Source organism: Lathamus discolor, chromosome 7, assembly GCF_037157495.1.
Source record: "Lathamus discolor isolate bLatDis1 chromosome 7, bLatDis1.hap1, whole genome shotgun sequence".
In the NCBI taxonomy this organism is placed as follows: domain Eukaryota; kingdom Metazoa; phylum Chordata; class Aves; order Psittaciformes; family Psittacidae; genus Lathamus; species Lathamus discolor.
The window spans coordinates 23,402,275-23,429,700 of NC_088890.1; the positions used below are offsets into that span (position 1 = coordinate 23,402,275).

The 27,426-nt window shown below is 45.3% G+C and overlaps 1 pseudogene; it reads left to right on the top strand.

Annotated features, from left to right (window-relative positions):
* The first annotated feature begins 4,415 nt into the window (after positions 1–4,415).
* Positions 4,416–26,889, top strand: LOC136018554 (choline transporter-like protein 5; annotated as a pseudogene).
* Positions 26,890–27,426: the final 537 nt, after the last annotated feature.

Below are 27,426 nucleotides of genomic sequence, written 5' to 3' on the forward strand. Positions count from 1 at the left end.
AACCCATTTTTGCCCATTTCTAACCTGTTTTAAGCCATTTTTTGGCCATTTCTAACCCATTTTAAGCCTTTTTTTTGGCTATTTCTAAACAATTTATGTCCATTTCTGTCTCATACTTGCCCTCTTCTGACCCATTTGAAGCCAATTTTGCAATTTCTAACCCATTTTTCCTGTTTCTGACCCATTTTAAACCTGTTTTTTTCCAATTTCTAACCCATTTCTAGCCATTTCTAACCCATTTTTGTCCACTTCTAGCCCTTTTTATGCCATTTTTTGGCATTTGTAACCCTTTATGCCAAATTCTAACCCCTTTAAAGCCATTTTGGCAATTTCTAAACCATTTTTGTCTATTTCTATCCTTTTTTTGCCATTTCTAACCCATTTTTGCCAATTTCTTGCTAGTTTTAAGCAATTTTTGTCCATTTCTAACCCATTTTTCTAATCAGTTTTAAGCCATTTATTGACCATTTCTACCCCTGTTTTACCCATTTCTAACCCATTTTAAGGCATTTTGGTTATTTTTAACCAATTTTCCCCCATTTCTGTCCCAGTTGAAGCCATTTGGGGCTACTTCTAAGTCATTTTTGGCAACTTCTAACCAATTTTTTGCCTATTTCTAACCCATTTTAATCCAATTTTTATTTTCTAATCCACTTTTACCCATTTCTAGCCCATTTTAAGTCACTTTGATCCATTTCTAAACCGTTTTAAGCCATTTTTGGCCGTTTGTAAGTAATTTTTAAGCCAATTTTGGCTATTTCTAAACCATTTCTGGCCATTTGTAACCCTTAATTCCATTTTTTAACCCCCCTTTTAAGCCATTTTTGTCTGTTTCCAGCTGATTTTTGACCATTTCTAACCCATTTTTGGCCACTTCTAATCCATTTTAAGCCACTTTTGGCCACTTCTAACCAATTTTTGCCTATTTCTAATAATTTTAAGCCATTTTTGCCCATTTCCAACCCACTTTTACCCACTTCTTGCCTGTTTTAAGCCGGTTTTGGCAATTTCTATTTCATTTTTCACAATTTGTAACCTGTCTAAAGCCTTTTTTTTCCTTTTCTAACCCATTTTTACCCATTTCTTACCTGCTTTAAGGTATGGGACACCTAAAAAAAGTTACTAAATGAGACTAAAAAGCAATTAGGTCTGAAGAAAAAAACATGAATAAAATGTAAATAAAATGCATAAAGGCAATAAAAAGCAAAAGAGAAGAACGCGATTATAAATTCCTACAAAGCAAATACAAAGAATAAAAGTGAACAAGCCTGAAAGAATCTCGAATAAAAGTTCCTTTAGCAACTTAGCCCCAGCCCCAATATTGCAGTCTTCAAGTCCCCAGTCAGCAGCTGATGCCCCGGGAGGACGTCAACTGGGCTGGGGGCGGCCGTTTCACAGCCCGTTGCCTCTTCGGTACTGCAGGTGTGCGCGCGGGAGAGTGGCGCCGGGCGCCGCTCGGTGCTACCGTGATGAGTCCAAATCTGGGTACTGAAGGTGGTGGAGATGGGAGGGGCCTCGGAGTAGGGCCGGGCTCCTGTCGGTGCTGCCATCATGCGTCCAAAACTTGGTAGTGCAGGTGGTGGAGATTGGGGTGGCAAAGAGGTGGCTCGGTGCAACGCTAGCTGCTGCCATCATGTGGCCAAAACTCTGTACTGCAGGTGGAGGAGCCGCAGTGTGGCACCGGAAGCAGCTTTTAGGCGCCCCGCGGCCGCCGTTGGCCGAGACGCCTGTCAATCACTCTTAGCTCGTTCCCTCTCCCCTCCCCCCGAGCCCCTCCGCTCTGAATAGGCATCTTCAGCCCGGGGCCACCACTGGCTGAGAAACCTGTCAATCACTCGTAGCCCGGCCGCCCCGCAGCTCTGATTGGGCACTGCACCCGTGGCCACCATTGGCCTATATCCCTGTCAATCACACACAATTTTCTGCTCTGATTGGTCCAGCGCCACACGTGCAGCCGCCTTTCTACACCGCGTGCAGTACTGAATATTGGCCACATGACGGCAGTACCTATCATCTACCGAAGCCATACCTCTGCGTCCCGTCCTGAAGTGCCGCGTTTTGGACACAGGGTAGCACCTGAAAACGGACTCCAGCCGCTTTCCCCCGATCACCACTGCACCTGCCCCCATCACCACCCACTTCAATGCTGAATTTTCGACAGAGAATGGGAGCAGAGGGCGGTGCTCGGGGCCGTAGCGCGCCCCCCTCCTCCCATCAGTAGCGAGATTTCGACACATGATAGCAGCAGCGAGCGGCGCCAGGAGCGACTTCGCCCCCCCATCTCCACGACCTGCAGTACCGATGTTTGGACACATCGTGGCAGCACACGCCCACTTTTTCGGTGCCGCAGAGGCAACGGGCTCCTAAGCTGCTGCTCCCCGCCCAGTTTACATTCTCCGGCGGGTGGTCCTTGGAGCAGTTTTTCTGTTTTTGCTGAGGGTTTTTTAAGTTTTTGTTTGTTTCTTTTTGCTTCGGGGGAGGGTGGAATAAAAACGGGGGTGTGGGGAATCTGGGGACGGATGGTGTCGTTTGGGACACCCCAGTGTCACCGGGGTGTCAGCTCTGGTGGCCCCAGAATGCTCCAAACCGCTTGATTCTGGGTCTGTAAGGGTTGGGGCGGGAGATGCTAGGAGGGGAAACCACCGTAAAACTCGGTGCAGCGGGGGGAGGAGGGGGGCACGGTGTGGCGCCGAGCGCCACTCGCTGCTGCTATCCTGTGCCCAGAGCTCGGTATTGCAGCCCGGGCTCCTCACATGAGCTGTGGCTCTCCTTTTGTCCCTGCTGCTGTCCCCACAAGTGGCCGGTGTCACGTGATGGCTACTGGCCGGTGAGCAGTGGCAGCCGCTGCTCCGCGTTGGCGGGCGGGCGGCTGCGCGCGCGGGGTGCTCGTGGCAGCAGCCCGGTGTTCGCGCACCGGATCCGGTCCCCCCGCGCGGCGTTTCGGTGTCGCATGCGCAGCGCCTGGGAGCAGCATTGCGGCGAGCAGGGTCCGGGTCCCGGCAGCGGCAGCAGCAGCTGAGATCCGAGCGCGCCGGGGTTATCGGGGGGGGGGGGGGGGGGAGCGAATCCCCCCGCCAGCCTTTCCGTCCGTCCCTCCCTCCGTCCCTCCCTTGGGCGGGCGCAGAGGTGCGTTTCCTGGCCTCCCGGCGCGGGAAGCTTCACAGCGCCCGGTGCGGAAGGGTTGCGGTTTGTCGGAGACGAGCCGGGTCAGGAGTCCCCAGTCAGCTTGATTCTGCCTTAATCTCCTGTGATGAATCTCAGGCGCCTCGGAGGCTCCTGTCTCGGCATCCTGCGCCCTGCCACTGTGATTGTCTCTCTGCCTTTGTCCTGGTTTCAGCTGCAGCAGAGTTAATTCTTTTCCTAGGATCTGGTGCAGCACTGAGTTTCGCCTTTCCTCTGAGAATAACGCTGATAACACACCGATGTTTCAGTGGTTGCTCAGTCCCTCGTGCTCTGCCAGTGAGGAGGGGCACAAGAAGCCAGGAGGGAGCAGAGACAGGAGTGAGTGTCCTGGGTTCAGCAGTAGCAGTCATTTTTCTCCTTCTTGGTAGCTGGTGCAGCGCTGTGTTTTAACTTTCGGCCTGGGAACAGCGCTGATAACACTGATGTTTTTAGTAACCACTCAAATGGTATACACTGACCAAGGTCTTTGTGAGTCTCATGCACTGTCATGGAGGAGGGGAAGCTGGGAGGAAGCAGAGACAGGACATCTGACCCAAACTGACCTAAGAGGTATTCCATACCACAGCATGTCATGCCCTGGATGTAGCTGAGAGTTACCCAGAAGGGCTAGGGCACTGCGGGGTTGGATGAGGTATTGGTCAGTGCTTGGTTGGGTGGGGTGGGGCGAGTTATTGGTTGGCCGGTGGTGAGGTGTTGTATTCTTTCCTCTTGTTATTTCCTTTATCATTATTATTATTATTATTGTTGGTAGCAGTAGTGATTTGTGTTACACCTTAGTTACTAAACTGTTCTTATCTCAACCTGTGGGAGCTGCATTCTTTTCAGTTCTCCTCTCCATCCCTCTGGGAGTAGGGGAAGGGCAAGAAGGGGGGGAGTGAGAGAGCGACTGCTGGATTTATGGCTGACTTTGTTTAAACCACGACAGTTCTTTTTTGGCACCCAGCGTGGGGCATGAGAGGTTGAGATAATGACAGATCTGGCCGGAGTGTGTCTAATCGTATTTGTGATAAGCATTCATTGTTTTAGATTAATAGTCACTCATCACAATGCTGATTTATTGGCTCTCAAAGTTGTTCCTCTTGATCTCACAATTTCAGAATGCCATACATTACTTAGAGCCGGTATTTGCTATGATAGTGTTTATCAAGTGTGGGGCTTGGGCTAAGGTTCTTGTTTCACTGTACTTTATGGCCATGACTTGTAATACGGACGGGCTCCGGCAGCAGTGCGGGATGGACGTGGCCGTGGACTTGTACCTGGCTGCTCTTCACCGTCCTGGCCCTTGTCCTTGCCTCCATCTTTGTGAGGCCGCGGGGAGCCGAGGGGGCACTGCCGCAGGAGCTGGCAGCGGCCAAAGTGGCCCAGAAGAGTGGCCCTGGGGACCAGGCAGTGGCGGGAGTGGGGCCGGAGGCTGGGAGGAAGGCAGCTGCCAAGCAGCGGGAGGAGGCGGCAGAGGAGCCGAACCCCGCGGCCGAGCACAGCCCCGCTGTGGCCGAGAGCATCCCCAAGGAGCCACCTTCCAAGCCCCATGAGCCCGAGCCCCAGGAAGATGCAGGAGTCCACGCAGCATTTCCCAGCAAGGTAGAGGAGGAAGATCTGCACTCAGGAAAAGAGAAGCTGGTGGTGGGAGAGCCGGCAAGCACAGCAGCTACACCATCCCCAGTGACAAGTACAGCAGCATCATTTGAGAGTTCTGAAGGGTTTGAATGGCCTGTGGGTACCCTTGGGACCTGCCTGCTGATTGTGATGGGGATCAGCATGTTGGCACACACACACAGTGTGTTCTACCCACGACCATTTTGTCTGATCTTAAAAGATAAGCAGTCAGGTTTGGGTCTTGTCTGGGGTTAAACGACGCTATAGGAGGACCAGGAGATTTTCCCCAAGGCTGGACAGTCATGAGTGGCAGTGTGTGTGGGACAGTATGAGTGAATATCTAGTCCTCTGGGCCCCTCCAGGTCTTTGGAAGCATCAGAGATGGAAGGCAGCTCTATGGAGTCCCCAGCAACAAGCTGCAGAAACTGCTGAAGAGGAATGTGAATTATTCTGAGCCTGGTGGTCCCATGACACTTCAGGCCATCAGGGCAGAGATGCAACGTGGAGATGGACTCATGATCAAGGGGTGGACTTCCCATTGGACACTATTGCCCAGGTTATTCACGAGTGTGAACACTGCACACAGCCTCTCCTGCTTTGAGAAACTGTTACAAGAGATAGAGCCTGACATGGACCAGATGGACTCAGCAGCTTTACAGGGACTGGTCCATGCACTAAAATAAGAGTGCACTGAGATAAGAGTGATGGTATATTGAAAATGTGGGATTTGAGCACGACATGAATGGTATGGAATCAGGGGGTGGATACTGTCCTGGGTTCAGCAGTAGCAGTCATTTTTCTCCTTTTTGGTAGCTGGTGCAGTGCTGTGGTTTTGACTTTCAGCCTGGGAACAGCGCTGATAACACTGATGTTTTTAGTTACCACTCAAATGTTTGGTCTGGCCAAGGACTTTGTGAGCCTGCCAGGGAAGAGGGGAAGCTGGGAGAAAGCAGAGACAGAACACCTGACCCAAGCTAGCCAAAGAGGTATTCCATACCACAGCACGTCATGCCCAGGATGTAACTGAGAGTTACCCAGAAGGGCTTGGGACTGCAGGGTTGGACGAGGTATGGGTCGGTGCTCGGTTGGGTCAGGTGGGGCAAGTTACTGGTCAGCTGGTGATGAGGTGTTTTATTCTCTTCCCTTGTTATTTCCTTCATCATCATTATTATTATTGTTGGTAGCAGTAGTGATTTGTGTTACACCTTAGTTACTAAACTGTTCTTATCTCAGCCCATGGGAGCTGCATTCTTTTTAGTTCTCCTCTCCGTCCCGCTGGGAGTAGGGGAAAGGCAAGAAGGGGGGGAGTGAGAGAGTGACTGCTGGATTTATGGCTTTGTTTAAACCACGACACTGAGCTAGCCAAAGGCGTATTCCATACATACCGCAGCACGTCGTTGTGCTGGGTACTGGGGGGAGTAAAGAAACTGGGAGGAGTTACCCGGAGGTCCTTAATTCACACTGTACCTTCATTGGTAGGGAAAGGGGCGAAGATGGAAATACCCATTTAGAAACTAGCCAAGGAATTCCCTGTTTATTTCCTCTGTTCTAAACTTGCAGTTAGTTTGGAAATGAGACTGTTCATAGCTTTAAGGTGCTGAAAAATCTGGAGACTGACATTCTCTCTCCATGAAATGAGTGAGGTTTGCAGCAGCAGGGACAGGGCTCTTTGCCCTCCTTTTGTTCTGCAAATAGACCTTGCTGTGTTGTGCCCTGAGGGGCCACACCCAGCTAATCACGGCTTTTCTGTTGAGGCTGTCAGGGAGGATTTCAGTTGCTGCTGCTGCTCTCCTGGTTTCCCCCGGTTTGGACACCTGCCTTGCTCCAGTAAAGTCATCAGGTTTCTTCATAAATGCTTAGCATTCTCGATGCAGAGACAGCGTTGTGAGGGAGTTGATCCAGATCTCGAGCTGTGTTGCAAGGTGCTTGTAGCAGGAGATGCATCGAGTTACCAGACTGGGTGGCTTTAGGGCTTCTCTGTTTATGCTAAATGATTTCAAGTCTCAACCTGTTGAGAACAGGCAGAATCTTTATTTGCTCTGCTGCTGATTTGCCCTGGCCATCGAGCTGAAGGCTTTAGATGTGGGAGCAGTTGGTCTAAGGCTTGCTCACGGAATTTTCTGCTATCTAAAAATTATGCCGTCTAAAGATTAAATGGAGTTTCTCTCATTAAAGCTTTACAAATGCCCTTTAAATCCTACTGCTTTTAATGTATGAGACAGCTGTGGATGGCCCAGTGTGCAGCCTGTGCATCCAGTGCCCTACAGGACAAAATATTTGTGACCTGACTGGTCACTGCGTGGGGCTGAAAATGAGTGTAGTGTCACAGGATGTTATTTGAGGATGAATTGAAAATGTTCCAGGACTTGTTTCTGGGGAAGTCTCTCATTTATAGACTGTCCTGGTGCTCTGTGGACAGGCTCCTGGCTGTGTGTTGTCTTTGCAGGTGTCCAGCGGGCCCCTTCCTCTTCTTTATTTATTTATGTCCTTTCAGGGTTTGATTTCAGAACTCTCTGGTAGACATGTGGTACTGTTGGAAAGAGCAGAATTTTGTATGATAAAACAATTGTATAAAATAGTAAAAATTATTATGTTTGAGAAATTTATAAATTAATAGTGAGGTTTTGTATATTAGAAAATGCTGTGACTTCGTGGTTTTGTATCACGGCGGTTCTAATGTTGCAATATATCACAGCTGTCTTGTACCCAATGCTACAAAAACATAGCATAACCAAATATGGTAAAAGGAGTATAAAAGGATTTAGAAAAGTATGTACTGGAGACTATACCCAAGTGGAACCTGTGTATAAGATAGCTGGAAGAGCATACCAGAAAGAAGATAAGAGGGTGCTAACATTTACACAAGGATTGGAATATACTCAAGTGGGGGAAAGGTGAAAAGGACAACCTGAGGAAGACTTCTTACTTCATCTGAGGAAGACTCTTACTTCATCGGAACGACCACCAAACGACCACCAGAGGGGGCCACGCAAGCGCAGAAGAGGCTGATGTCGTAATAGATGGATATGACAATCCCTAATGCATATGTATTAGTTAAATGTTGTAACCTATGATGAATATGTATTAACTGTGAAACTTTTAGGATATAAATTGTGGATGCGATGTGACGAGGTTGAAGCCAGATTTGGGCGAGTGCCCCTGGTTTCCCAGCGCTGCAATAAAGCACCTCATATAACCATTCCGGTGGTTATGTGTTTATTCTTACGCTAACAGTACCTCAACTTACTGTTTAACTACAGCAGCAGTTTGCAGCTGCTTAGTTTCATATGTTGTACAAAGATAGTGTTCTTTTTAACCACAGAGCATGTCTGTCTGTCGTGGTTTAAACCCAACCACAAACCTCGTCCATTCACTCCCCCCCTTCTTGCCCTCCTCCTGCTCCTGGAGGGACGGAGAGGAGAATCGAAAAAGAATGCAACTCCCACGGGTTGAGATAAGAACAGTTTAGTAACTAAGGTGTAACACAAATCACTGCTGCTGCCACCAATAATAATAATGATAAAGGAAATAACAAGAGGAAAGAATACAACACCTCAAAACCAGCTGACCAATAACTCGCCCCACTCCCCCCAGCCAAGCACCGACCGATACCTCGTCCAACCCTGCAGTCCCTCTACCCCTTCCGGGTCACTCCAAGTTACATCCTGGGCATGACGTGCTGTGGTATCGAATACCTCTTTGGCTAGTTTGGGTCAGGTGTCCTGTCTCTACTTCCTCCCGGCCTCCCCTCCTCCCTGGCAGAGCATGAGGCTCAGAAAGTCCTTGGCCAGACCAAACATTCGAGCAGCAACTGAAAACATCGGCGTTATCACCACTGTTCCAAGGCCAAAAGATCAAAACACAGCACTGTACTAGCTCCTAAGAAGGAGAAGAATGACTGCCGCTGCTCAACCCAGGACACTGTCTCGCAAAGGTGAGGTTGTCTTTAAGCACAGAGTGTGCCTGTTGAAGTCATGGTGTTTCAAGCCCTTCTTTTCTTGTAGCTTTGTGTCTCGAAATGCTCAGGCAGGTTTGTGACCTACACTGATGTTCAGGCTTCCTACAGATACAAACCTGATCAGTGGAATTACTTCAAGCAGTTCTGCAAGCCTGGTGTTAACAGTCCTCTCAAGGTCTGTGTGTTATCAGGAGGTGATGGAATACTTCCATGTGGTTGTGGTACTGTGGCAAGTATCCTTTAGTACTTAAGTACTCCACAGCAGTAGAGCAGTGTCTCAAACCAGTTCTTAAGGCTCCTGAGTCATATAGAGCTCCTCAGTAATTCAGCTAGGAAAAGAAGTCTGTCCTTCATGGAAGTGATTTTGGACTCAAATGTACTGTGTTATTTCTCCCATCTCTAAACCACCTTGCAATTCAGCTATGTTAGTTGTGTTAAATTCTTACTCTTCTTTAAGAGGAAAGCAAGTGGGAAGCAAGCAACGATCGCCCAGTCATTACTGCCTCACCTGCCGATCGAAAGTGAACAGGTCTTTTCTTTTTTGTCACTAGAAACGTAAAGAATAGTCTCTTCCCAAATTACATTGGGAGGTTGGATTCTCACGTCATGAATGTGTCTTGCAGCTCCACCAGTCAAGTTCAGGAAGGAGGCTACAGAGTCCAGTTTGAGGCATTTTCTCAGAGTGGGTGAGAATCAAAATTCAGTTATTCTGCTGTGTATTCAGCATTCCAGTTTTTCCCCTTTTTAGTCTGCTGCTCAAGTCCTCCGTGATGAAGATTGTCCTTTGATGATCATTCTGAGCAGGCCTTGTGAGTGGTTCTATTTCTTACACACATCTTAGCAGATTGGAAGCGTTCACATGAAAGCACAGCTCCAGTCTGAAAATTGTTTTGTGGCAAGATCACAAGGCACTGACTGTTACCTAGCAGTGGTACCCATTCAGTTTTAAACAGTTTGAAAGTATAAAGATTTAGTATTATTTTTTCTAGAGAGCCATCTGTGGACACTTGGAGTGTGATTGGGTTAAGCTGAGCTCTTTCTTGCTCTTAAATCATCACTGATAAGAAATGCTTTACAGGGCAAACTGTGCTTTCCAAAATATGTGAGCACCCAACCCAACCCAAGCCAAGCTGTTGGCATGAAGGAAATGCCACAACTGTAGGAAGGCTCATCTGGGCAGCTCTTGAAGTTCAGGTGGTACTTGGGCCCAGTTACGTCATAGCTTGCTTTTCAATGCTGCACATAGTGCTGCCTATGCAGGGAGGCAGAGGAATTAAGGGAACAAAAAGCTGGTTTTGTCACTGTGGTCATCAGGTGTTTCTGAGTAGACAAGCCCAGGTGTCAGAGCTCAAGAGTATCTGGCACTGACCTAGAAGCTCCTGCAAATAAGGAACTGCTGTTTATTTTTGCATGCTTTAAAACTGAGATTGTGTAAGCCAGGCACAGGCTGTCAAAAAGAGAAAATAATGGATGAAATGATACAAAATTAAAAATCTGTATGAAAAATGATGTACTGACCCAAAAGACAGGAAATCATTTTCAAAGAAGCTATTCTCTTCTTTTAGACTACAGCCAGAGGTGAAGATTAGAGAGGGAGGAAAAGAGACATGTTAGTTAATTATTTCCTGAGAATAACTGGGGGGGTAGATATTGCAGGCTGAATACTGAGCCCAGGCATCAGTGCTAATTGGAACCTGGTACGGAAAGTGCAGAACTGTTACATAAAGGTGAAGTACAGCTGTGCAGCGGGGCTGACATGCTTTTCCTTTTGGAAAGTAACCAAGGACTTGGTGCAGCAAAGAGCAGGGTAACATAAATGAGTATGTCAACATCTGTCGTTGTCTCCCTTGTTTATAATCTCCTCCTCCCTCTGTGTAACCAATACTTTCTCTCTCTTTTCCATTGCTTCCTCTCCAAGTCTGCCTGTCTAGTGATAGTGGCCAGTGCTGAAACTCACCTGGCATACGAGGAGCTGACACTTTCTGTTATGTATTGTTTTGGGTGCTAATACCTTTTGTGAAGAAGAAGCTGCAGTTTTTGCTGGCTGACCATATACTGACAGAGGGTAAGTTCTGCATTTATTACAAATCCTTAAACTGCTATAGATTCTACTGTTGTTACTTGGTAGCACCTAGAATCTCCAGTTGAAAGTGGTGATCCCACTATGCCTGAGCATAAAAATCCTAATTTTGAGTAGAATGGCTCTTGCAAGAGTTCTCAAAGACAACATTCCATTAGATAATCAGCTGAAAAGCAATTCATCTTGACTCTGAAATTGTTTAAATATGTCACAAAAGACAAGCGGCAAAAGTGGAGCTCACTTGACATAAGGTCTAACATTTCTGGGTTTTTTTGGTATTTTGAATAGCTCTGAAGAGGTGCTTCCTGGGCTTCTCCACGAAGAATGGTGTGCTAACCATGGCAGATCAGACTGTGTTCAAAGATGGAAGAGGGAAAACAAGAAACGTAACCAATCTCGGGGAAGCTGCAAAGTAGGCCGTACCCTTCTTTAGTGCTTGTGTGTTGGATTCTGAGACTGTGAAATAATTTAAGAATTAAAAAAAAAAAAAGGATCAGAATCTGTTGCAGCAAATGGCTGAGGGTACTCAGACAAGACTTGCTAGTAGATGGTTTCTGTGCCTGAGCACTTGCAAAGTTCCAGTAGGGAAAACCAGCACTGTGGTATGCAGAAACGAGCAAGGAGCCAAAAGCTTTAGTGTGCCTCAGAATGACTGTCAGTTTTTAAAACATTCTACTTGGTTTTCCTAGCAGAAATTAGTACTGAGGAAAGTTAAAGGAGGTTCAAATTGAAGTCCTCATGCAGCAGGACTTGGGCCAGCCAGTAATGGCCTCAGCTCTGCCTTCCTACAGCAGCCTTTCTACTACCGTGAGCTGTCCTAGTACTTTGGCATCTCACCTCCTTAGCGTGCTCCTGTTTTTAGCACATGTCTAAAGGTCCAAAGGCAATGTTCTGGGCCCTGATGCCAGACAGCACCTCCCTTGCAGATGGACAGCAAGCATCTCCAATCCTGGGTAGCAACCAGGATGAGAGAAAACCGCGGCAGTAGCCTCCCTTTTCCAGCTGTTCTCCATCCTCAGCCTGTCTGGAGCACAGGGGTACCTTTTCTTACCTCTCGGTCTGAGGCTACCACATTCTAGCACCTTACCAGCAGTGATAGCGCCCACAGCTTACAAAGTTTCCGTCTTCTGGCATCTATAACTACATTGTCTGTCCTTTGATAAGAAGATTCTTAATTTCCTCTAATGTTAGGAAGACATTAATATGGGCAAGCACTTTGCAGGATAGGAAAACAACTCCAAAAGTCCTCCTTTTGCTTCACTGAGCTGTTTTCTGGTTTTCTGCTATTAGCAGTTCAGGAGTGACAACTGTTTGACTCTTGGTGCCCTGTACATCTGAACAGTATGCACTTGTGACATAATGGTCAGTTCTATCTGGCGAGAGTGAGAACTCACACGGCTTTTTTAATAAAGCTTTTTCAGGAGCCATATGGACATTTTTACAGTTGTTTTAATTTGGGGTCATGGTGGTTGATGTTGGCTTGGTTATGGAACTGAAGCTGGAGGATAGTAATATACTTACCACTAGCAAAGATATTTCAGATTCCTTCACTGTACCTATTTGTTTAAATACATTTTGCTTTTCTAGCTAAAGCAGCCTTTGCTCTGGTTTGTCTTTTCTCAGCAGCATCAATAATGTTCTGGATGCAGGATCAATTGGTGTAAAATGTTTTGAAGACTGTGCCATTTCTTGGTACTGGATTTTAGTGTAAGATTCTAATGGGTATTTTTATGTTTTTCCAAACACACTTTGGAGTGTGTTGCAGGGAATTGAGAAATAGATCACGTACATGTTTGTTACCAAACCTAGTTTTAAACTTTGCTGTAATGTTGTTATGGTTCTGTACATGAGATAAGGATAGCAGTGTATACTTGCATACAGTATGGTCTGGAGTAGCTTTTTAGTATCCTTCCGGGCAGGAGCCCAGGAGAAACCTGCTGTCTTCTGTTGCAGGACCCATCTGCGTGGTAGTTCCAAAGCTAAAAAATCTTTTGAGACTTTCAAACCAATTGCAGTTGCTAAATGTCATTAGTATCCATATAAAACACATCCCAATTTCCAAATTGGTACTAGCAATATGCAATTAAATTCCTTGTAATACATAAATCCAATATAACTCTATAAATCCAGTGCAGCAGGTAAAGCAACTTAAAGAACAAAAACTACTGAGCAGAGTATTGCAACTATTACTCAATAATCAGCAATTAGTAAAAATGCAGCACCAAAACAAAAGAAGTAGCTATTTTGCTGAAACTAACACGTAAGTATATGTGCATAAATGGCTGCTCTCTCTAGATCCCTTACTGAAATAGGCTTATAGTGCAGATTCTTTCAAAGAAGATATTGCTCAACAGATGGGGTGGAGAGAGAATTGACCATTTTGTGAAGAGAGTTTCTCAAAACTGAAGCCAATTTCCACATTTCAAATAGGATACTTTTATAAGGAGTTGTTACTTTTAAAGGAGTTCGATGGAATTTTCTTCACACTTTTCATCAAATGACAGCATGCATCCAATGGTTTCTGGACAAACATTAAAGTGCCAGAGTTTGGGTGATGACAGTGAAGGCCATAATGGTGAAAGGAGGCGGGATTAAAAATCAAATATGCAATTGCTCTGTTCTTTATACCTTACTCCCGAAAAACTCTTGCTTTCAAGGCTCAGTTTAAGGGAGCCACTCTATTAAGGACAGTTGTTACCGTGTATTCGTTCAGCTTTGGTGTTACTAGGACTCACGTAAATCTGAAGCTAGCTGTAGATAAAGGTAACTTACTGCTTTAAAGAACAGAGTCAGGAACTCCAAAATGATAGCTTTTTTTTTTTTTTTTTTTTTTGAGGAATACTTCTGAATTTCAAGCAAGCCATTCAGAAAGGGAAAACACATCGTGCTGGGAAGCATTTAAAGGGCTAGGACCCAAGACCAGTTTACAAAGGTTCAACTAAATAAACAGATGTTCTTTTTCTTGTCCCTCTGCCTGTCTGGCTTAGTTTGCCCAAAACATCCGTTTTTGATTGTAGTCAGGCTGACCTGTTTTTTATCTTTAGTTACTGGCTAAATAAACTGGGAACGTTCAGAAGTTCCTGACCACAGGCAAGAAAAGGGTTTCATTTCTTTTGAGTCTGTTCTAATACAAAATTCTGATGTAACACCTCAGAATTCTGAGAAATGAAATGTTCTGTGAAGCGTCTGAGCTGCGTCTTCGTTGGATGGAACCATTGTTCACACTGCTTTATTTGCATTGCTTTAGAAGAAACCCCCTGAGTAAAAAGGCCTTTTGCAGTAATTTTTTCCTTTCTGACTCACTTTCTGAGAGTGAAATGAAAGCAAATGTTTCCTTGATAAAGACACTGTAGATATCCTTCCTAGTGGTCCCACCAGTGGCTCTTAACAGTTTGTTTTTATGCACCACTATGCCCTGATCAGTTTCTTCTCTGATGGGTAGAAAGAGTCACTGGTTTTCCTCCTAAAATGAATTCTTTTTTTCTAGGAAAGCTCCTCAAATGTTTCTTTCTTAATATTGTTTCTTTGCAAGCAGGGATTTTAAATGGAGGACATAAACCAGCAACCTCTGCACACACAGCTGTTTCTCCAGTTTAACTTTCTGTGCTGTAGAGTAGGCCATGGCCTGCAAAAGGCAGTGAGTTGGTCAGCCAGTGTACATGACCAAACCAGACCTGTACTGGTCCCATTCAGATTCCCTGAGAACTTGGTGTGTGCAAACATCTCTGGCTGTGTCCTGTGAGACCATCATATATAATCTAACAGCAGAGAGCCATGAGGAAATATTTCATGAGGAAGATTTTGAAATACATTTTTACAAACCATTCTCCTACATGAGATGAAGTGACCCTCGTTTGGAGTAAGAGACATGCAAGAAAGAGTCTCACACTTGTTTTCCCTGTGTTTCTGTTTTGTGTCTTTCTAGTAGGCTGTTCATTGCAGTGATTGTGAGTCTGCTCTTCCTTGTGTTACTGAGCTTCACATCTTTGGTTCTCTTCTAGATTTTCATCTTGGGTGTGATTGATTGGAATTATAGGCTATGGTAGGTGTAATCTTCCAGCCTCTGAGGCTATTTTTCCTTATTGCTTAATTTTGGGCAAGGAAAGTAAGTGATTACATCAGCTAAATGCTGTAGTTTGGAGAACTAGTGCCTAGGTTTAAACACAGTTAAGTGAGAAGGGCTTAAACAGCAGCGAAATTTAGCAAGAATCCAGCTGTGCTGATACTTAGCACCAGATGTAGTAACCTGAACTAGCTACCCACAGTGTGCTTAGTCCACATTCATTTGTACTGGTCTTGCTTTTCTATAGATGTGATGTTATAACTGGCTAGTCTTGCCATAATGCGTGTTTGGGTTTTGCTTACCTGAGGTGCTGAGGACAGAACACTTCACTTGTCAAAGATTTAGAACAACCCCAACCTTGTCTTTGCACTCTTCAGAAACAATCATTTGGTATTGAGATTGTTTTTTAACAGGCATGTGGCATTGTTACGACCATCTTAAAAGAATACCTGGATCTGACCTCACTGTTTCTGATACTGGATTCCAAAGAGACTTTAGAGTGTACCTGCAACTGAGGTAAACATTTTTAGCATTTAGTAAGTGCCCTTTAAACTTGATATCTGTTAATGAATATCCAGGAGATTCAGTCACTGTCTTCCTCCAGTTTCTGCCTTGGTAAATTTCCTTCTCTACATACGGTGCTCATAGAAGTAAGCAGAATTCTCTTTCTTTGTATAATACAAATATCTACTTTTTCTGCAAGGCTACTAGTGTGTTTGTAAGGAGCCATAATGCAGTTGCACTAGTGATGAGAGTGAGAAACACTTGTGTACTAGCATTCTACTTCCTGTGTGTTCTGTCTTCACAATGGGGAAGCAGAAGGCAATAACTAAGTCCTGATGAAGATAAGGAGGGGCATTTTTCTCTGTCTCTTTATGCCCCCTCCTTGAAGGGCCCTAAAACTGAGATTTATAACTCTATGCATCCTTTGTAGACCTGTTTACGTTCAGGTCACTGAATTTTCTTGGAGGCTGACCTGAGTCTGTGGAACGAGCCATGACAAATGTCATCAGTTCTGGTTTTCAAAAGTGCTTTGCTGCTTTCTCTTACAAGGGCAGGGTATTTAAAACAATCATAGAACCATAGAATAGTTAGGGTTGGAAAGGACCTTAAGATCAGCTAGTTCCAACCCCCCTGCCATGGGCAGGGACACCTCCCACTAAACCATGCCACCCAAGGCTCTGTCCAACCTGGCCTTGAACACCGCCAGGGATGGAGCATTCACAGCTTCCCTGGGCAACCCATTCCAGTGCCTCACCACCCTAACAGTAAAGAATTTCTTCCTTATATCCAATCTAAACTTCCCCTGTTTTAACCCATTACCCCTTGTCCTGTCACTACAGTCCCTAATGAAGAGTCCATCCCCAGCATCCTTGTAGGCCCCCTTCAGATAATGGGAGGCTGCTATGAGGTCTCCATGCAGCCTTTTCTTCTCCAGGCTGAGCAGCCCCAACTTTCTCAGCCTATCTTCATACGGGAGGTGCTCCAGTCCACTGATCATCCTCGTGGCCTTCTCTGGACTTGTTCCAACAGTTCCATGTCCTTTTTATGTTGAGGACCTCAGAACTGTACACAATACAAAGTGAGGTCTCATAGTCATACCGCAACAAGACAGCCTGCAGTGTATGCATCCCTCCCAAGGGAAGGAGGGGCACAAGAGAGAGCAAATACCTGTCAAATACTACTTGTGCTGCTGTTACTGCTCTATTAGCAGGCACACAGACACTGACTGATGATGAATGGCACATAACCTGAAACACTGCCCCTCTGAATTGGTAGCTAAATTAGTAGAGCAGTAGTTTACTGCTTAAATCTCCTCTCTCTGTTTTGTGTCTTCATGTAACTGTGTTGGATCATTGAGCTCCCAAGCATCTACTACATATTGTCGAGGCAGAGCTTTTTAGCATGCTGGCCCTAAAGAATATTAGGATTTTGTTAAGTCTTTCCTTGTAACTCCCCTGCCTGGTTCTTAGCAGCCAATGTACAGTTTATCCAGAGGTCAGTGTCACTTTCAAATGTGTAAATTGAGGTACTCAGGAATTAAATTACTTTTCCAAAGTTACCCAGCGAATCAGTTAAATGTCCTTGAAGAAAATGTAGGTCCTCTTAGTCCTAGTCTAGAGCTTATCATGGACTGACATTGCTTTCCTTTGTCACAATGCTTGGGACAAGCTACATTAACTTAACAGAGCTGAACTGGACTGAGATCAACTTCAAAGGAACTTGTCTATGCATTCCTTCATGGAGAGCCTTATCAAAAATAAGTGCTGAAATGTGTCTAGCAAAAGCTTTGTTCTGAAGAAAGTCTGTGGCTCTGAGCACCACAGGGGTCGCTTGCCACGTGCAGTTCCGATGGCTAGGGGTGCTGATAGTACTTGGGATAGCAATTGAACATCATCTCTGACTATATGGGTCTGGGTTCTGAGACTGTGTCAAAGCTGTGGGACCTGAAGCCAATTCCCCTGTCCCTGTGCAAACCTCCAGACATGCCACGGCTGAGGGATACCATCACTTTTCCCTCTGCAAAACATCTTTTTTTTCAGCTGGAGGAGACAGAGCCTGCTGTGTGTAACCATCCACCACTGCTGGGCTGGTTTAAATGCTGTCTAACCTCCTGAGGCACCTGGAATTAACGGATGTGTGTCAGGGTCAGAGGAGGTGTGCTTCAGGCATTTAAGACTCAGCCTTCTGGAGGTGGAGTCCAGAGAATTCTTTTACTTCCTATTGCAGCAGTAGGATTTGAACTGACACAAATAGAAATCAGACAGAAGCCGACTCTTTAAACAAGGTCTGGGTTATGAATCAAACACTGCTCACAATTAAGAGAGGAAATGTTCCGGGACATGGTGCTCTCAGCAATCTAACCTTAGAGCAAGTTTGTGTGATTCCAGCAGCGCAACTGGAAAGTGAAAATCATTTTTCCAAATCTATACTGTCTTAGCCTCTTTTTTTTTTTTTTTTTTTTTTTTTTTAACTCAAATGAGGGGAAAGGAGCACACACCAAGCTAATGCTCAGGCAAGCCTATTGATTTAAGTGCATCTACATGTTATAGGAGAGTGTGTCTCAGAAAACTGTACTCTTCACGAAAAAGTTGACTCTTCATCTCCTTTATTGTATCAAAATACTACAGATGAGCAGCATTGAGTATATGAGTATAAACATGCAAAATGCTTGTTATAAAAAGGAGCATTTGTTAAGGGTGAACTGTCAGGGTCCTGCCCATTCTGACAAACTCTGGGCATGTAAACTTTCCCCTCACGAAGCTATGAGATGGGATTAAAGATTGACAGCTGCAGTGAGAGAAGGAAAGAGCTGCTCTAGCAGGGAGTTCTATCGAGTTCATGAGCAATAGTGTAAAACACAAGGGGGAGGTGTGTGTGGGGGGCTGAATTACAGAGGCAGCATATTGGTTTGGTTCTTGATAAATCCACCTTTTGCTTGTTTCAAGTGATAATACTTTGTGGTGTTGAGGTCATAATTATACTGATGCTGATCTTCCTAAGATACGGGACCCAGATTGCCATTGTACTCTTGCAGGAAGGCAGTAGATACATTTGCCTGAGTTTTGGGAATATATTTTGAATTTTATTAAACGATCTCTGAAGTCTACTTCTCTTGAGCTTCATCTTGCACTACCAAGGGCAGGAAGCTGGGGTTGAAGTACAACACTGGATTTGTCCAGCCATACAGATAGTATAAAGAACGCCAGTTATTTGTCACTGAGACTGTGCTTACAAGAGCTTTCTCTTTTGCAGTAGGACATTTCTTATCTCTCAGCTCCCTGCCTTAAGAGTACATACGCTGTTAGTGGCACCATGTATCCTGGGTGCAAGGAGGTGTGTGCCAAGTGTGGGACACTGTTAATAGGAGCCTAAGACCTATAGCTGCTAGCTTTGCTCTGTCACTGGATTGTCTCCAGAGAGATCTATGCTAGTGGTAGAGGAGTGATGTTGTTTTGGCTGGGGCTTTTAATTTAGGAAAGACTGGATCCTTATGGCTCCAATCAACCTTTTGTCTGGACATGCATAAATCTGCAGAGAGAAAAGGCGAATTCCATGACCAGACATTGTAATGTGGTGTAGTCCAAGGCTCTTCTTTTCAGCTCTGAGTACAGAGGAAAGCAGAGCAGAATGTGAGAGTTGGGAGGCCTCTTCATTTTGTGTTTTCCAAAATCTGGGTAGACTTTATTCACAGTGATTCCTGGTTTATCCCGTGCCAGCTCTTAGTTCTGGTTTGAGTTTGGTTTGGGTTTGTTTTAATGGGAATATAAGAAAGGAGAAATGGACTTAACCACACCTTGGATTTCATTGCAAATAGGCTCAGGTCTCATAGGCCTCAGAAGCAGGGCTTTGTTAGAGCACATGGAGTTAGCTCTGAGTTTGTCTATGTGCACTTGCTTGTAGTTTTCTGCCCTCTCTGTTGACATTATGGTTCTCAGGAGTCAGGGTTTAGGATTTTTATAGTGGGATTAGGAAACACTGAAGTTCTGCATTCAGCCAGATACCTGTTTCCTGTCTTTTGTTACTGTGCAGTTCAAGTATAGCAATTAAGTTTGGCAGCACTGAATTATCCTCTTTAGTTCCTGTTCATGACAATCCAGGAACACTTTTAACTCTCTGCAGCACTTTTGTTCACAGCCTTGACAGGTAGAAGGATTTCAGGAAGTTCATAAACTTCCTGCTGGGAAGTGATAACATTCTGTAGTTCTTCAGTAGCATGGAGAGGTCACTTGAGGGTGATGGTTTTACTCTAATGCATAGGGCATGAAGTGCAGCACTGTGTGCAATTACTGTAAACTCTAACAACCCATGCCCTGTATTCAGGAAGCTGCAAACCAAACTGCTAACGACTGGAAATCAAATTCAATTTTTCAATACCTTTAACTACTTTTTCAAAAATATTACAATAGTCTTGAAATCCATAGGTACTAACAGTTAACAGTCTTTACTCCATCCATGGTGTCAGTGGAAACCAAGAGGCCTACCATCATGAGCTGCTGCACACTGCAAGTATGTAGTGACTGTGTGCCTCTTACTGGACTCTTACTGGGCTCTTACTGGACTCTTACTCTAGACTCAAACAGAAATTGATGTGTTGCTCTTCAGCTCCTGATTGCACACAGCAGTTCCCTTGTGCTCTCCCTAGCATTTACTAGTTTAGCAGCAGGAATTGGGTAACTTTGTCTGCTTTTACATTTTGGAAACTGCCTCCTGCCAAACACATAGCATCAAAATGCCACAAGTCAATACTGTAGGAAATACTAAGAGACAAAAAAGCTTGTGATAAGCTTACAGGGTCACTGGAAAGACAATTTAGAGTAACAGATAGAGGTAGGTGGCCAGAATGCTAAGAGAACCAACCTGTAATCTTGAGTGAACAAACCCCTGCCCTCTGAAATCACATCCCATGAGATAACCCATCTGGAGGCACTCGCCTCTGAGGTCACTGTGGCCAGTTTACCCTGGGGGGCTGTATCCACTCACTCGCTTACAGAGAGAAGTCCCTGGAGGAGTAGGAGCTGGCACGCTCCAGTTCCTGCTCAGTAGCTGCGTTCTAACAAGAGCTATTAGCAGAATGTCAGCCTCTAGAACATCAGCCTTGATGTTAAAAGGAGCTCTCTAAGCTGCCAACAGTGATAGGCCGTTCTTCTTTCTGCCTGCCAACAGCCACAGGCAGGCACCGTTCATTTAGGGCACATGCAAGGAAAGTCACATAGTCACAGGAAGGTGTTAGCATGTCCTGGCATTACAAAGATAAACTGAATGTCCCTGCCCCAAAATAGTTAGTACTTAAGGCAGGCAATGGCCTGGGAACAGAGTCCTCAAATGCAAAGTAGCAAGAGGCAATTTCAGGTGTATAGGAGCCCAGGGAAGAGCATATGAACTGAGCAGGATGGGACAAGGAAATAAAGCGTCATTACTGAAGGAAGAAGATGTGATTTAAATGGGTTTGTGGCCTGGGAAGAGCTGGATCTGTGGAGTAGTAGTGGAGAAGGAGGATGTAGAAGACAGGCTGGAACATGGCAAATTGCTAATGTTGATTGTAGTGCTGCTGATGGAAGTAGAGTGGTAGAAATGACACAAGTGAAGATGTAAAGACATCTGAAGAAGGAACCCACAGTATTCTGAGATCCCAGCTCTAGATTATGTTGCCACTATCAATGAGTAGCTCAGAGTAAGAAGGATGATGCTAGAAGAGGACTGATAAAAAGCTTGTTTCTTAAATTGCTGCAGCTTACTGACATGTTTTGTTTCTTTCACAGGGCTACTGGCTATATAATGTCAACATTGTTCTACCCAGTCATCACCTTCATACTCATTGCAGTTTGTATTTCCTGCAGGGCTGTGACAGCTGTGTATCCTTCTGTCTGTGTACCTCTCTGAAGGAACAGTGTTCTGGTCTACAAGTCCAGATAATTCTCTGCTATTTCACGTTAGCCAAACCAGTGTTAAAAGGGCTACTTGGTCACTTGACACTTGCTGCACCCGTGCACTCTTCCTCACTGGGTATTTGCATGTGATGTACCAACTGGACAGTGAATTCGATGTCATTAGAAAGAACTGGACTAAACCCATGTCGAGGCAGAGGATCATACAAGCTCTTTTATACTACATAAGGTTGGCTTCAAGGGGTGAAAAAGGAACCTCAGCAAAGAGTGAATATGCCCTTTCTTGGCTGTATGCGCTATAGACCGGATGTTAATGGTTGCTTAGTTAGCTTGGGTGGGCTCCATATGTGTTTTGTACAGAAAAATGTGGGAAAGGAGTGAGAGAACATAGAGTGCCCCGAGCCCTGTAAATTGCCTGACAGCAGCCACTGTCTGTTCCTGGAAAGGCAAGGCTTTGGCAAAGTATCAGAAAGGGGACAGTTGTTTTCTGGAAACAAATTGTTCTTTCTCATGCAAAGAGGGTCAGTTGCTGCTGTACAGGACAGTGTTGATTTATCCTTATGCTCTGTGTCTGCTGCCACCAAAATCCAAGCTCTCAAAGAACTGCATAATGTGCCTTGTCAGAGGTGGATGTGCAGGAGAGACTGAGTCAGCTTTCAAGGTTATTCCCCTTGCCCATTCTGGCCATGGCATACAGCTCTGGGATGAAGTCTGCCTTAGTTCTGTAAGTAATGAAGGTATTCAGTCTTGTCTGTGACCCTTCCTATGCATCTCTGCGTAGCAAGAGCTGTTTTTCTGTTACTGGCACAAGTGTTTTAGAGCTCGTGGTTACCCACTTCAGACTCCTGCATTGCTCAAAGCCCGCAGTTCTGTGATTCCTCCTTAAAATAGCTCATTCAGTTTTCTGGCTACATCAGGAGAACCTGTGTATAAAGTAATGGCTAATCAAACACCATGCAATTGTGCAAAGCTGACTTGTGACCCAGAGGTAGGTGTTACAAATACTTACCTGTAGTGAGAGCTATACTAATTGTATTTCTTAATCACTATTAAATGCAATGTGCCGATCTTAAGTAATGATTCCTCGTGTTAAATCTGAAAATAGTGCTTCCTGCTCAGCTAAGACTCCTTTGTTCAAAGCAATTTAGAGCTACAAAGCAGTTTTGTTGCTGCAGTGTCCTGTGAGCAGGTGAGTATCAACCAGTCTCATTTACTCATGGGTGGGAAAGGAGGACGCAGAAATACAGGTTTATTTGGAAAAGTGTTGCTGAATTCATGAGGATTTCTATTTTTGTGGTTCTCAGAAGGCAATGGAATAATTTGAAAGCTGTGCCTCAAACTTGCCCAAAGACCAGCCAGGTTTCAAAGCAGAGGCTTGGCTGCTTTTGGCACAGTGATGACCTTTATGAAGCTCCAAAAATACTTGTCTTTTGACTTGAGTGTGGGGTTGAATTGAAGTGTTTTTTGAAAACTAGGAATATTTATCAAATGTTCTGTCAGGGTTATTTTCAGGTGTTTAAATGTCAATGTACTGCTGTGCTTAGGTACATCCCAGACAATTCTCCATCATCCTGCTACCCGAAAACTAAAAAAAGAAAGGGATTAGGAATTGACTGGTTTTATTTAACACCCAAATTGAGCAAATATGTGAATTGAACAACAGAAGTAGGGAAGAGTAATTTGATGTAAGGTCTACTCCTGTTTTAATACCGTGAGATAGGTAAGGGAAGCTGTGACACTTCCACAGCTTGTATAGAATGGCATAGCTCATTTGTTTTCAGTTTGATCGTGGTGATTTACAGAAGTGCCAGGCTTGGCCTCTGGTTTTCAAATATTCCTTTTCCCTTACTATTAACTTTTTATGTGAGCAGCTTTTCTTTAATGAAACTGAAGCGTTTGTGTATCTTAAAGGTATATTTCTGATATTCAAATTCCGTATCTCTAGGTTTCAGGCATGTGGTAAACAGCCCTGTTTGCCAACTGTATAGTGGCATTAATATGAATCATTATATATGTAAACAGGTTGCATAGTACTGGAGTGCAGTGTTGAATGATCTAATGAGACATCAAGCAGAATGATGTGATCTGTATTCAGCTGCTAGATTTCAGAGCTTGTGAACACAGAATTCAGTGCTTATCACTGTGTTGTTGGTTTTTCTTCCTGTACAGACTTTTAGCACAACCAAGGTGACTAAATTGTGTCCAAGTGCTAGGCGTACTTTTGCTTTCCATGGAGGAGAAAGCCTGTACTGTAAGTATGTCGTTATCTTCCAGTTAGGCCATGCCTTTGTCTTTCTCTGACTGGTGAACTTTGCAGACAGACACAGCGCTGAAACACCAAAAGCACAGATAGCTTCATCCTGTTCCTCTCTCTTGTGGATCACAGTAATGGTCCATTAGTATGTTCAATTCCCACTAATGGGTCTTCCTCCAGTTATAATTTTATTTCTATAAATACACGTGCATGCACATACATGTATAACTGTAAATATGCACATATGTGCAGTATAACAGTTATTTATTTTGTTTTAGATACCATACAGGTTTGCTGTCATTTGGAGACTTAATTCTTGAAACTGTCCAGCTTATTAGAGTAATACTGGAGTACCTGGGTCACAAACTGAAAGGTGAGATTTATGAATCTACCCTAGCATATCAAGGCCTCCTCTGGTAAATTCCCTCCTTCCTCTCCCAAGATGTTTATTCATCAATGAAAAGAGGGCTTTATCCGTTGTAGTTGCATTTGAAGCCAGTGAATTTATGCTGATTTGCTCAAATTGAGTCTATGTCCTTGGGAACCTAATGCAAAATTTGTGGGGGGGATGTGGATCTGCTCTGATTGAAAGCTACTGTGCTAAATTTGGTCGAGAAAGAGAGTCCGTACCTAGAAGAAAAGAAGTAATGTTTCTGCTTTTGTCATAATGTAAGATTTTCTTATGAATACCTTTCCATGTTCTGAGACAAACACTTCAGGAGCTCTGTGTATGATGTACTCTCCTCTTTCCCAGGTACGCAGAACTCCTTCACTAGATTTCTCCTCTGCTGCCCCAAATGCTGTTTTTGGTGTTTGGAAGAATTCTTCAAACTTACAACCAGAAATGCCTACATCGTGGTATGTGCTGTATCTGCAGGTGGTCTGCCCTGTCTGGGGTACTAAAATACCCTTGCCAGACCTAGTCGCTCAGCAGCCAGAGGTAACAGAATCTGCTGGAAAATGTTAGTGCAGATCAACACAAAGTATATAGCATAAAATATGTGGCTACCTTTGTTTATCTGCTTCAGTTTCTGTAGCACATCTACATGTGTTTGGAAGTAGAGTCTTCTAAGGAATCCAGGATCACATGCTTACTGTCATATTGTTCTTCCTGCTTCTCTCGCCCAGTTCTGCAATATACAAATGGTCTTGTTGTCTTCAATTAATTCTAAGCTGGAATACCTACCTCCAGTACAATATGGCGTGGATACTTCATCAGGTCTAGAAGCCATTTCAGGAGACGTATTAGCCCATCATTCATAATGCTGCTATGTAATTCTAAGCTCTGGAGCAGGCTCCTTTTACTCTACAGTATGAACTGTCAATCTTCATGTGCTGATGATTCCAGTCACAGCATATGGATTGATATGTGACTGAACTGAGCACTACCTGATGTGATGGAGGCATCACAATCTTTTCCCACCAGATGGTTCGGCAGAGGAGCAGGTGAGGATGGGGTGGGTCCCCTGAAAAAAGGGGGGTAACAGCTTGATTTGAGTCCAGTTCCTCCAAACAGAGACCTTCTATGCCAGGCTGTGCTTGTGGAGCCCAAAAGTCCTCCCACTCCTGCGATTCTGGGTGTGCAGGGGCAGTGGGGGATACCCACACAAAAGTTTTGGAGAGAAATCTGTCCCGTTTGGGATCTGTGTGGTTGGTGGTTGCTAAACTGTTTGATCTCACGCCAGCAGTGTTCCCCCTCTTACCTTCTGGTTCTCTTCCCCATCCCAGTGGCAGGGGGCGCAGAGCTCCGCTCCCGTGTGCAGCACAGCTGGAATGACCAGCGCTCCATGGTGGGGACAGATTTGCTGTGCAGCATCTTGTACATGAACACACCTCTCTGCTTTCTCTGCTTGGGGAGTGTGGGCAGAACATCCCCAGCGTTGTCCCTTTGACAGCGGCAAAGGCCTGGAATGACTTTTGGTACGGAGGTGCTGGGGACAGAGAAGAATCAGGTCTGCCCCCAGTCAGCAGTTGGTGTCCCTGGAGGATGTAATGTGAACTGTTCTGCCCACACTCCCCAAGGAGGGAAAGCGGAGAGAGATGCGTTCACGTACAAGATGCTGTTCAGTGGATGAAGTCCAAGGGTTGCTGTCTCCCTTGTCTCTTTCTGGCAGAGCCCCCCCCCCTTTTCTTTTTCAACGAGCTGCTCCTTGCAGCAGTTTTTCTCAGTTTTTGTTGAGGTTTTATTTAGGTTTTGTTTGCTTCTTTTTGCTTTGGGGGTGTGGAATAAATATGGGAGTGTGAGGAATCTGGGGACGGATGGTGTTGTTTAGGGCACCCCAGTGTCACTGGGCAGGGGGTGATGATTCGGCAGAGGAGCAGGTGAGTAGAGGATTTGGTGGGTCCTTTGAAGAAAGGGGGTAACAGCTTGATTTTGGCCTGATCCCCCCAAAAGCACCTTTCCATGATGGGCTGTGCTTGTGGAGCCAGAGCCTCTGTGGTGGCCCCAGAATACTCCAAAACCCTTGATTCTGGGTCTGCAAGAGTTGTGACAGGGGGATGCTGGAAGGGTCCTGCAAAACTCGGTGCAGTGTCAGCATGTCCGACAGGGGACATGTGAATGTCAGAGAGCTGCACAGCCTGCTGTGGGCTGTGCTGGGGCTCTTGCGCCTTGGGGAACTGCATGTCCCAGACTGGAGGCAGCCTGCCCAGGGGGTCAGGGCCCGGGCCCAGCACGTGGGGCAGCAGCCCCCGGAGCCAGGCAAGCGGCAGCCCAGGACAGCCCTGCTGCAGGGCACCGACAGCGGCTCCCGAGTTGACGCCGTGGCTGCCGGTGTATGGCAGCTGAACAAGCTGGAAGCTACGGAGAGCAGCAGCTCCGAGGGAGGGGCTCTCCCGAGTCCCCTGGGCCCCACAGCCCAGGAGCTGCGGTGCTCTCCATCCCTTTGATGCAGAGGGTTAACCAATATACAAGGGGGTTAGAGGAATTCACTTGCTTAAACAAAAGTATTGTCTGTTGTAAACACCTATCATGCCTACTAAGCAGAACAAAGGCACAGACTACTGATAAGGGGAGAAGCAGAGGTCTGGTTCTACTGATAAGCAACTATTGACAAAGAAACGCGAATGCCTGAGTCTATTGATAAGGGGCAGAAGCAGGTGTTTATGGCTGGGATACCGACCAAACCCTAAAGCCATGCGCAAAGATTAAAAGGTGAAAAGTTTAAGAAGAGGAAGACTCGTTTATTTCATCTTGAAGACCCCTGCCCACAGGAGGAAGACTCATTTACTTCATCTTGAGACGCCTGCCCATGAGCAGAGGGGGGCACTGCGCAGGCGCAAAGGACCTTCTAGCTCATTATAATACGAAGTGGGGATAGATACTAAGTATGTATAGGCGTATCAGTAATCTAATGCATATGTATACCTTAAGAGAATAAATGTAAAGGAAAAACGACCCTGGGTGTGCATACTTTGGAGGAGCTATCCCCGTGCACCTCAGCGCGGAATAAAGCATACCTACTTTACAACTTTAACGAGTTGTGGAGTCTATCCACCTATCACTGTCACTCGTAACTTTCTACCTCAAAGTCCATTTGAATCCAACATCTCCAGAGCCTGGTGCCAGCTGAGCACAGCAGAGTAAAGCACGAACGTTTGAACTCTGCTCCCACAGGAAAAGAGCCAGATTTGAAAGTTGTTGCTGGGCATCTACAGCGCACAGGGAGCTTTGCAAGGGTGACACAAACATTTCTGTCTCTCCTCACCATCCTCCATCAAAGTGCTTTGGAATCCAAGATCTCTGGTGCCTCGTGCCGGCTGAGCACAACAGAGTAAAGCACGAACGTTTGAACTCTGCTCCCACAAGAAAAAAGGGCCAGGTTTTCAAGTTGTTGCTAAGCATGTTCAGCACACAGGGAGCTTTGCAAGGGTGACACAAACATTTCTGTCTCTCCTCACCTT